Source organism: Mus caroli, unplaced genomic scaffold (genome assembly GCF_978045245.1).
Source record: "Mus caroli unplaced genomic scaffold, Mus_caroli_1 scaffold_6, whole genome shotgun sequence".
NCBI lineage: Eukaryota > Metazoa > Chordata > Mammalia > Rodentia > Muridae > Mus > Mus caroli.
Window position 1 is genome coordinate 110,842,263 of NW_028227261.1, and position 10,238 is coordinate 110,852,500.

Consider the following 10,238-nt stretch of genomic DNA (forward strand, 5'->3'; position numbering starts at 1 on the left):
AGGTGATAGGAACTGAACTTGAGTCCTCTGGAAGAGCAGCACATGTTACTAACCACTGAGCCATCTCACCTCGCCAGCCCCTCAGGAGCTTATCGTAAGAGAAAGAAAAGCTAAATCTGAATGTTCATTTCAGTAAGTTTGATAGAAAATGGAAAGTCATTGAGAATTATATCCTGGGATAGAAAGAATGAACTAGTATAGTAATTAGGAAAACAGTCAGACTTATTTATTTAGATTTCTCTTGGCACTCTGTGCTGTCTGGTCTTATGTCAACTTGACACACAAGCTAGAGTCATATGAAAGGAGGAAACCTCAACTGAGAAAATTATCTCCATAAGATCCAGCATATAGGGTATTTTTATTTTTATTTTTTCCTTTGATTTAAGTTTTATTGCATTATGATGAGAAAAGATACATAATTTCAATTTATCTGAATTTGTTAACATTAAAAACATATTTTGAGGAAATAGACTTACATCACATTCTTCTTTCCCTTTTGTACCCCAGCTCCTTCCAGAGACCCCCCAAGCCTGCAATACCTTTTGTTTTTATCATATTCTTTAAAATTTATAAAATATTGTAACAATAAAATAGAATATTATAAAAGTTTTTTGATATAAAATATCAATCAATTGAACAGTCTTATGTAGATGTTTGCCTACAGCAATACTGAAAATACATACATTTTTCTCAATATAAATTTTAAATAACTCCAAATATATTAACTGTGTGATATTTTAAAACAATATATCACTATTAGTTTTTTAATGAACATAAATAAAGTCTTTTTGTTTGTTTGTTTTGTTTTAGGTAGAGCTTAAAATCTTGGCTTTTACTGTGGTACAAACACAAAATAAGAACAGTTTTTGGACATTGGAGTTCATTGTAATAAGGCTGTACTTGAATGTCCCTCACATCACCAAAGGATTTTACCTCCATAGTAGATAAGCTAAGAGTTGACAGTTCTGTTGTGCCAAGGAATGAATTGTAGGCACAATTTTTGGATATAGAATTCCTGCTACGGTCAAAGCTATTTGATTTGAGTGATTGTCGTCATTCTCAGCCCGCAGGGAACAGGTTACATTCATTTAAGAAATGGTGTGTGTATTAAGATGGTCTGTTCATGAAGTCATTCATTAACTGTTTCAGTGAACAATGGTTCTGCTTGGAGGGTGGCACAGACGTTAGGTGAGAGTAAGGTTCTGGCTCATTGGCTGTGATGATTTTGAAAAGCATTCATCTCAGAATAAGAGTAACTTATAAAGTCCTCTTCTTCAAAATTGATACAATAATTATAAATATCAAGCAAAGTCTTCAGTCTCACTCTTGCTGTTCTCTTACAAGCCACCTCCCAAATTAATTGTCTACATTTCTTTTGGCTGTATAAATAATTTTGAAATATGTAAGCTATTCTGAAAACCATAGTATAGTGTAAAAACATCAAATAAACAATCCTATGAATAGAGAGGCTGAGATAGAAACATGATTTCAAGACCATTATGTGGCACACAGCAAGACACTGTCATGTACAAACAAGCAGAAAGTGTATATGGATTGTACAATATTGGACCCATTTCTCCCATTAACAAATTAGAGAGACCACAGGATGGCAGCCAACAAATTTCTAATTCCTCATATTTTTGAATTTCAATTGATTGGGATGTGTTGGTATTAATTTTCATATTAAGAGATACTAAGGAAAAGTGATTGTTACTTCCTGTTAATTTTCTTGTTAAGAGGTGGAATTATGTTTGTGTGGGTTTGTTGAAAGATTACTTTCTTGCTTCTTCTAGGGTGTAGTTTCACTCCTTCTGTTGGTGTTCTCCATCTATTATCCTTTGTAGGGCTGGATTTGTGGAAAGATATTGTGTAAATTTGGTTTTGTCATGGAATATCTTGGTTTCTCTGTCTATGGTGACTGACAGTTTTGCTGGGTATAGTAGCCTTGGCTGGCATTTGTGTTCTCTTAGGGTCTGTATGACATTTTCCCAGGATCTTCTGTCTTTCATAGTCTCTAGTGAGAAGTCTGGTGTAATTCTGATAGGTCTGCCTTTATATGTTACTTGACCTTTTTCCCTTACTGCTTTTAAAATTCTTTCTTTGTTTAGTGCATTTTGTGTTTTGATTATGTGACTGGAGGAATTTATTTTCTGGTCCAATCTATTTGGAGTTCTGTAGGCTTCTTGTATGTTCATGGGCATCTCTTTCTTTAGGTTAGGGAAATTTTCTTCTATAATTTTGTGAAGATATTTACTGGCCCTTTGAGTTGGGAATCTTCGCTCTCTTCTATACCTATTATCCTTAGATTTGGTCTTCTCATTGTGTCCTGGATTTCCTGGATATTTGGGGTTAAGAGCTTTTTGCTTTTTGCATTTCCTTTTTTTTTTCACCTAAAAAGTGACTTTAATTGAGCAGTCATTTTTATCATACTTTAGTTTTTACTAACCTTTGTACTCCTAGCTTCCTTCTCTGTGAACTAGGGTGATGCTGGAGTCATGGGACCAGGCGGTCTTTGCCAACTGAGCAGGCCAGTGCTTTCTGAGTGATTTCAGAAACGTTACTGCAGCCCAGGCCAGCAAAGGAAAGCAGCTGAGATAAGCACCTTGCTGGACCAGAGGGAGCTGGAGTGCTTCCTGTTAATACTGGAAAGGGCAGAGTCACCTGATTTTTGCATTTTCTTTGACTGTTATTCAATGTTTTCTATGGTATCTTCTGCCCCTGAGATTCTCTCTTCTATCTCTTGTATTCTGATGGTGATGCTTGCATTTATGACTCCTGATCTCTTTCCTAGGTTTTTTAACTCCAGGGTTGTTTCCCTTTGTGATTTCTTTATTGTTTCTAGTTCCATTTTTAGATCCTGGGTGGTTTTGTTCCTTCCCTTTGCCTGTTTGATTGTGTTTTCCTATAATTTTTTAAGGGATTTTTGTGTTTCCTCTTTAAGGTATTCTAGCTATTTAACTGTGTTCTCCTGTATTTCTTTAGGGGAGTTATTTATGTCATTCTTAACGTCCTCTATCATAGTCATGAGAAGTGATTTTAGATCTGAATCTTGCTTGTCTGGTGTGTTGGGATATCTAGGACTTGCTATGGTGGGAGAACTGGGTTCTGATGATGCCAAGTAACCTTGATTTCTGTTGCTTATGTTCTTACACTTGCCTCCTGCCATCTGGTTATCTCTAGTGCTACCTGCCTTGGCTATGTCTGACTGGAGCCTGTGCTTCCTGTGATCCTGGTTGTGTCAGAACTCCTCAGAGTTCAGCTATCTCTGTGATCCTTTGATTCTGTGATTCTAGGATCCTGTGACCCTGAGATCCTGGGTGTGTCTGAGCTTCTGGGAGTCAAGCTGCCTTTGAGACCTTGAGATCCTGGTGTGACCAAGTCCCTGGGATCCTGGGATCCTCTGATCCTGGGCATGTTAGAGAGCCTGGGAGTGGAGATACCTCTGGGTGTTGTGGGGCTGGCTGTGGAGTTTGCACCCAGGGTCTGCTCAGGGCCCATATAGGGCATTTTTTAAATTAGTGATTGATGGAGGAGGGACCAGCCTGCTGTGGGTGGTGCCATTCCTGGGCGGGTGGTCCTGGGTTCTATAAGAAAGCAGGCTGAGCAAGCAATGGTGAGCAAGCAAGCAAGCAGCACCCCTCCATGGCCTCTGCATCATCAGCTCCTGCTTCCAGGTTCCTGTGTTGAGTTCCTGTCATGACTTCCTCCCCAACTTGCTTTTCAGTCATGGTGTTTCATTGAAGCAATAGAAATCCTAGAAATTAAGACACATACCTATGGCTTTAAAAGCATTTTTACTAAGATTTATTTATTTATTTATTTATTTATTTATTTATTTATTTATCTGTGTGTATGCACACATGGCTCACAGAAAAGTTATTCCTTAGGAATAACTTGCAGAAGCAGGTTCTCTCCTTCTACCGTGTAGGTCTCTGGAACTGAAATTGTCACCTTTTCGCACACTGCCATCTTTTTGGTCCTCACCTCTGCCTTTAATTCTTTCTCTCAGACAGTGTCTCATTATGTAGCCCATGCTAGCTTTGAAGTGTAATCCTCCTGCCTCATCCCCTTGTGTTGAAGGATGGTAGGCATGTGCCATAGCAGGAAGAGTAAGAGAAGGTCAGAGACGCCTTTCTGCACATTCTTCTGTGTTAATCAACTTTTATTAACCAAATGATGTAAATGTAATTTGTATTTGCCTGATATAATTGTTATCTTGGAGGCTCACTGCTGGTAAGCTTACCCTTTCTAGTTCTTTCTGAACTCGGGCTGGTTGGTTCAAGTCAGTTGTTCTGGCTCAAACTCCTCTCCAAGCTGACTGATTCAATTTGGTTTCTCTCAGCTTCTCACTGAATTGTTCTGTTTGGCATCACACTAACTCTGACAATTTGTTCTAATCTTCTGGCTCCTTATTCTCTAGCTCCAACTGTCTCTGCTGCCCTGCACGGAACTGCATGAACTCAACTCCACTGCACTGCACTTCACTGTACTGACTCTCAATCCACCCCCCCTCCCTCCCTCCCTCCCTCCCTCCCTCCCTCCCTCCCTCCCTCTGCAGCTCTTGAGTAGTTTCCCTTTCCTGTGCTGTTCTCATGGGTGTTGGGCATATCCTATCTCTGACTCATTCTGTCAAATCTTTCTCTGATTCATCACTTTGTCTGCCCCTCAATTAGATGTCACTTTCAAATATGGTTGTTTCCTTCTACAAACTAATTTTACCTTAAAGGTGTGCACTAAGGGTGTGCCTGTATTCCAGACAGATCACGTAGACCTTGGCCTCTGGATGTGATCCCTTTGCAGAGCAGCCATGTTGCTGTATTAAAATTCCTCTACAGAACAATATGCCCGAGAAGATTAATCTATAAAGAAAATGCTATTTTGAGTTGGGGGTCTCGTGAAGCCAAGTCCAATCTTGAACTTGCTTTGTGACCAAGCATGACTTTGAGCTTCTAATCCTCCTGTCTCCGTTCTGAGTGCTGACACTGCAGACATGAGCCATCACACATAGTGTGTGGTGCTGGAGCATGAAGTGGGGGCCTCCGGCACGTTAGGCTCTCTGTCAGCTGAGCTAGATCCCTGGATCCTGATAAAACATATTTCAGCTCATAGATTTCAATCCATGGTTATTTGGTTTCTGGGCCTGTGGTGAGCCAGCATGCCATGGTGGGGAGGATGTGGGGGAGGACAGACATCCACCCCACGGTGGATGAGGAGGGAAGGAGAAAGGACTCTGCTGTCTCCTGCAAGTACATGCCTGTGAGCAGCACACCTCACAGTAGACTTCTGCCTCTTCAGGTTTCTCCCATCTCTCAATAGCACCACACTGGGTCCAAGCTAGCAGCAATGTTTTCTGGAGACTTCAGAGCCAAACCGTAAATGCCACCCTCAGTTTAAAATACTCAGTAGGCCAAGATGGGAACATGTCCTGAACCTAGTAGGGGTATTTCAGCCTTCTCTGACTCATTTCTCCCCTGTTCCTGCTACCCAGACAGCTCTCTAAATCTTGCCTTTTCTCATATCTAAGTGTTACCCAAGGCTACTCTAGCTTCTATTTCTATTAGCCTTCATCCTGGACTAAGTCCACACGGTCCAGTGTCCAGCCTCCTGGGCAGATTTCTGGCCTGCTCAGTCATATCTCAGTCTACTGATAGTTCCACTGTTGGTCCTTCCCTGAAGGCAGTAACCTGTTTCTGGTCCCCGTGTCTCTCATCCTCCTAAATGTGCTTATTGTTGCTGTGAAATCTATTAATTAACTCTATTGGCTCTTAATATAACCCAGCCAGCCTCTTAATAATCAAGACTGAATTTGTTCTATTCTGGTCAGTTTAGCATAATTACTGGGTGATTATCCTTAATCTATTTTTCTGCAATAGATTGGCAGTTTCCCAGCTGTGCTCTCCAATCACTTGGTGCTTGAGTCTCGCTTGGCTGGTTTTGCTCTATCAATCTCTCCTCAATACACATTTCTCTTAGCCATGTGCTCCTGGTCCATCCCATCTAATGGAGACCTCTTGTCCTGTCTTCTTTCTCCTCCCATTCTCTTTATCTCCCGGCCCCTACCTTCTATCCACAACTGACCCCCAGCGTGGAAACTGAAACCCTCCCTACCTCTATCCTCCCCAGTAATTAGCTGTAGCCACTTTAGTTTACCCAGTCAGAGAAGATTGGTGAACCAAGTTTATACAACATTATTTGGTGTACATGAGAATGTGCTCAAGGGACTGCAACCAGATTTTGGGGGACCAGTATTTAGCATTTGAATACATAGCAGCACCAGATCAGCCCTCAGCAGTTTATCTGTGAGATTATCTGTGGTGATGGAAAGGCTGGTGGGGATCCTGGAGATTGTTGACGGTGGGGAAAGTCAGCAGGTCAGTGGATGGAGTGAGGAGATGTCTGGGTACCTGGTGGAATCTGGATCAAGATGCCTGAGGCTTAGTTTTTCTTACCTGTAGATTCTCTGAGGTAGCAGCCACCTTGACTCAATCCTTGTGATCAAATCCCAGGAGAATTCTGAGAACCCAGCACCAGAGAACTTTTGAGCTGAACTTTGTATGGCAAGAGGAAGCTCTGCGTGGATTTCCACATGGTGTTTAATTGGGCCTATAGGGTAGAGTCGCATCTGTAAGCCTCTCACCAAACTTTAAATTGCTTGTGGGATAGAACCTAGCCCCACAGCAACCTTGTCCTAAGCTCTGGAGAGTCTGGAGCCCTGGAGAGCAGTGTGAAACAGAGGAGAGCTGCTGGGTCTAGTGGCTGGGTGTGGCTCCTGGGCTGGCCCAGGCTCAGTTCCTCTGGGCTGGGGATCCCAGAGATCCTCAGTCCCCCCCTTTTCAGATCTCTGAGCCCTAAGCTCAGGAATGAGAGTGTAAAGCTAAGATTGTATCCTGGAGTTCTTTACCTTTAGAGTCATTTAGAGATCCAGGAAGGGAGACAGGTTTCTGCCATGGTGAGACTGCACATCCTGCTGGCGTTGGGACCCCACTGAGAGGTGAGCCTTGCCTGGCCCACTTGGTTATGGCTAGGCAGCACCCAGATGAGCAGTGACCCAGAGCCAGTCACATGTCCTGACCTTGGTAAACTGGCCACCTTGCCATTCCACTAGTCTGCTCCTGGAAGCAACGGGCAGGTCTTGGATTAGACCCCACACTGGGTAAGTGCTGGGTTACCTCTGGGTCAGCTTGCCTCTGGCTAAAGGGAGATCATGAGCAAAGGTTCACAGAGTGGGTTGAGATAGAACTCAGTGGACAAGAAAGCGGTTTTCTCAACTCTGAGGGCTGCAGCTTGCACAGGAACAGCTAGGTATGCTTGTATGAGCCCAGGAGACTGACTGAGTACCAGTGGAGGAAAGAAAGAAGTTAGAACAGGGCAGATCTCATGTCCTAGAAGAAATTCACCATTCTAGACTTCCTGGACACCTTACCCACCCACCATTCTAAACATTTGAGCAAAGTGGCAAATCTACTCAGTGGGGAGAAGACCCCCATGTCCCCATGGAGGAGGCTTCAGTGCCTAGACAGAGACCAACTAGAAAAACAAACAAACAAACAAACAAACCCCCACAAAATCCTCAGGGCCTCGAACCTCTCCTGATCTCTGAACTGCTTTGAGAGGGGCTGAATCAGGTTGGTGACATTCCTAAGATGAATGTCTATCAGTGTCTTTTGTTTTGTTTTGTTTTATGTTTTGTTTGTTTTTTTGTTGTTGCTGCTGTGTTTTATTTTGTTTTGTTTTCAAGACAGGGTTTCTCTGTGTAGCCCTGGATGTCCTGTAGACCTGGTTGGGACTCTGTAGACCAGGCTAGCTTCAAACTCAGAGATCTACTTGCTTCTGTCTCCAGAGTGCTGGGACTAAAGGCATGCACACCAACATCTGGTTGTTTGTGTGCTTTTTAAAGACACACTCACTATGTACGTATGTCAGTCTGTCTTAAAATTCACGATCCGCTCTCAGCCTCCTGCGTGGTGAGGTTACAGGTGTGCACACCATACTTGGCTCGGAACTTCTATTTTTTTTTTTTTTTTTGGTTTTTCGAGACATGGTTTCTCTGTATAACCCTGGCTGTCCTGGAACTCATTCTGTAGACCAGGCTGGCCTCTGCCTCCCAAGTGCTGGGATTAAAGGTGTGTGCCACCAAGGCCTGGCTGGAACTTCTATTTTTAAGGCTGAAACAAGCCAACACAATAGAAACAAATTACCAAAGGCTACCTGTAAAGGAAGTAGGAGACAAACACAGGAAGCCAGGGGTTTCCTGCTTGTTTGATCTGGATGGGCTATGCTTGTTTGCTTGTTTGCTTCCCCCCACCCCCACTGTGATTTTTGTTTGTTTGTTTTTGGTGTTGTTTTTTGTTTGTTTTGGGTTTTGGGTTTTTTTGTTTGTTTGTTTGTTTTTGTTTTTGAGACTGGGTCTCTGCATAGCCCTGGCTGTCCTGGAACCCACTACATAGACCAGGTTGGCCTCAGACTAACAGAAATCCACCTGTCTCTGCTTCCCAAGTGCTGGGATTACAGGCCTGCATCACCACTGCTTGGCAAGTATTAGTTTGTTGAAACCAGGCTTCATTCTGTAGCCTGGCCTGGCCTTGAACTCATGATCTGCTGCCCTCTCCATCCCCTGAGTACTAGGATTACAGGTCTGTGCCACCACGCCTCCTGCAATCGGGTGGGTTTTCTTTTCTTTTCTTTTTTAAGCTTTTCAGTTTTATTCTAATTTCTTATTTGGCTTTAAAACTAGCTGATGAAGTAATAGATTTCCATTTGGGTTGTTGAGTTCACAGTTCCTTTCAGTTGTTTGCTCTCTGTCTTCCACCCATCCCCTGCCCTCCCCTTCTGAGCTGTGCCTTACACTGCCCTCCCCACTGCGTTCTATCATTATCTCCAGGCCCCACCCCCAGTCGCATGGGCCCCTTTCTGATTTCCTGGCTTTCCCCCAGGTTCCAGCTCAGCTGGACATGGGTATGTCACCATCAAGGCTGGTGTTCAAACAGGAGAAAGTACAGACAGCATTCGTCTTTCTACACCCAGGCTACCAAGCTTAAAATAATGTTTCCCACTCGTCTATTTTCCTGAGATTTTCATATTTCTTTATGGCTGAATAAAATTCTACTGTATGTATGTACCGCATTGAAATCAGTTTTTTTTTTTTTTAAAGAAATTTAGTTAGTTAGTTAGTTTTTCGGTAAGCTTTTATGAGATAGGGTCTTACCAGCCTTGCCTGGCCTGGAACCCTCTATGCAGACCAAGCTGCCTTTGAACTTGTAGTCTTTCTGCTCCTGAGACGTGCTGTTTACAGGCATGTACCGTGCTTGAAATGAGTGTGTATAAGCAGTGCCAGGCGGCCCCAGCAGCCAGCTCACAGGGCTCTTTCGCTCTCCTGTGCAGAAGCTCCTTGAAAGCAGAGTTGTGACCGTCTGGGGTGCAGCTGCTGGCTCTGGGAAGCAGAATGGATTCGCCTGTGCATGTGTCTGAAACGCTCTGAACAGTGTCAAAGGCCTCGCTTCTTACATTTTCTCTTCCCAGTTCTGATGCAGTGTGTGACCCAAGGCCCCGCCCTTCTAAAGCTGGAAAGGTGAATTTCGAGGAAGCTCCAGCACTCGGGTAAGCTTCTCTATCTCCAGCCACGTCTCAGATCAACCAACATGCAGCTAGGCATGGCCACGGGGAAACACAGGGGTCCTCTCCAGGCTACAGCTCTGGAGACGAGGGTGGGGACTCCGTGTTGGGGATTCCAGAAACTCACAAATGCAGAAAAGATAGTCAAGGTCAGATAAACCAAACTAACAAGACACTGATAGAAGCCAGACACCAACTAAGAGATAAAAACAGGAGCTGGAGAGAAGGCTCCGTGGTGTAGAGTGTCAATTGCTTTCCCAGAGGACCTGGGTTTGGTTCTCAGCACCCACATCAGGCAGCTCACAACTGCCTGCAACTCTAACTCCAGAGGATCCAATGTGTTCCATCCAGTCTTCTGGCCTTTGTGGCACATGATAGATATATATACACAAACATATATACAAACATATAGTAGGAAAATATAATTAAAGATGGTGGGTGAGAAAGAATCAGAAGAACAGCCAGGATTACTGAGCTGTAACAGTAATAGCCCAAGTCTCCAAGCACAGGAGATGTAGCATTACTCGCAGGGCTCTGCCTTCTTATAAAGCTCAGGAGACAACACGTATCAACACATGCCATTACTTTAGTTGTAGTAATATTATTGACTGGACAGATGTCCTTTA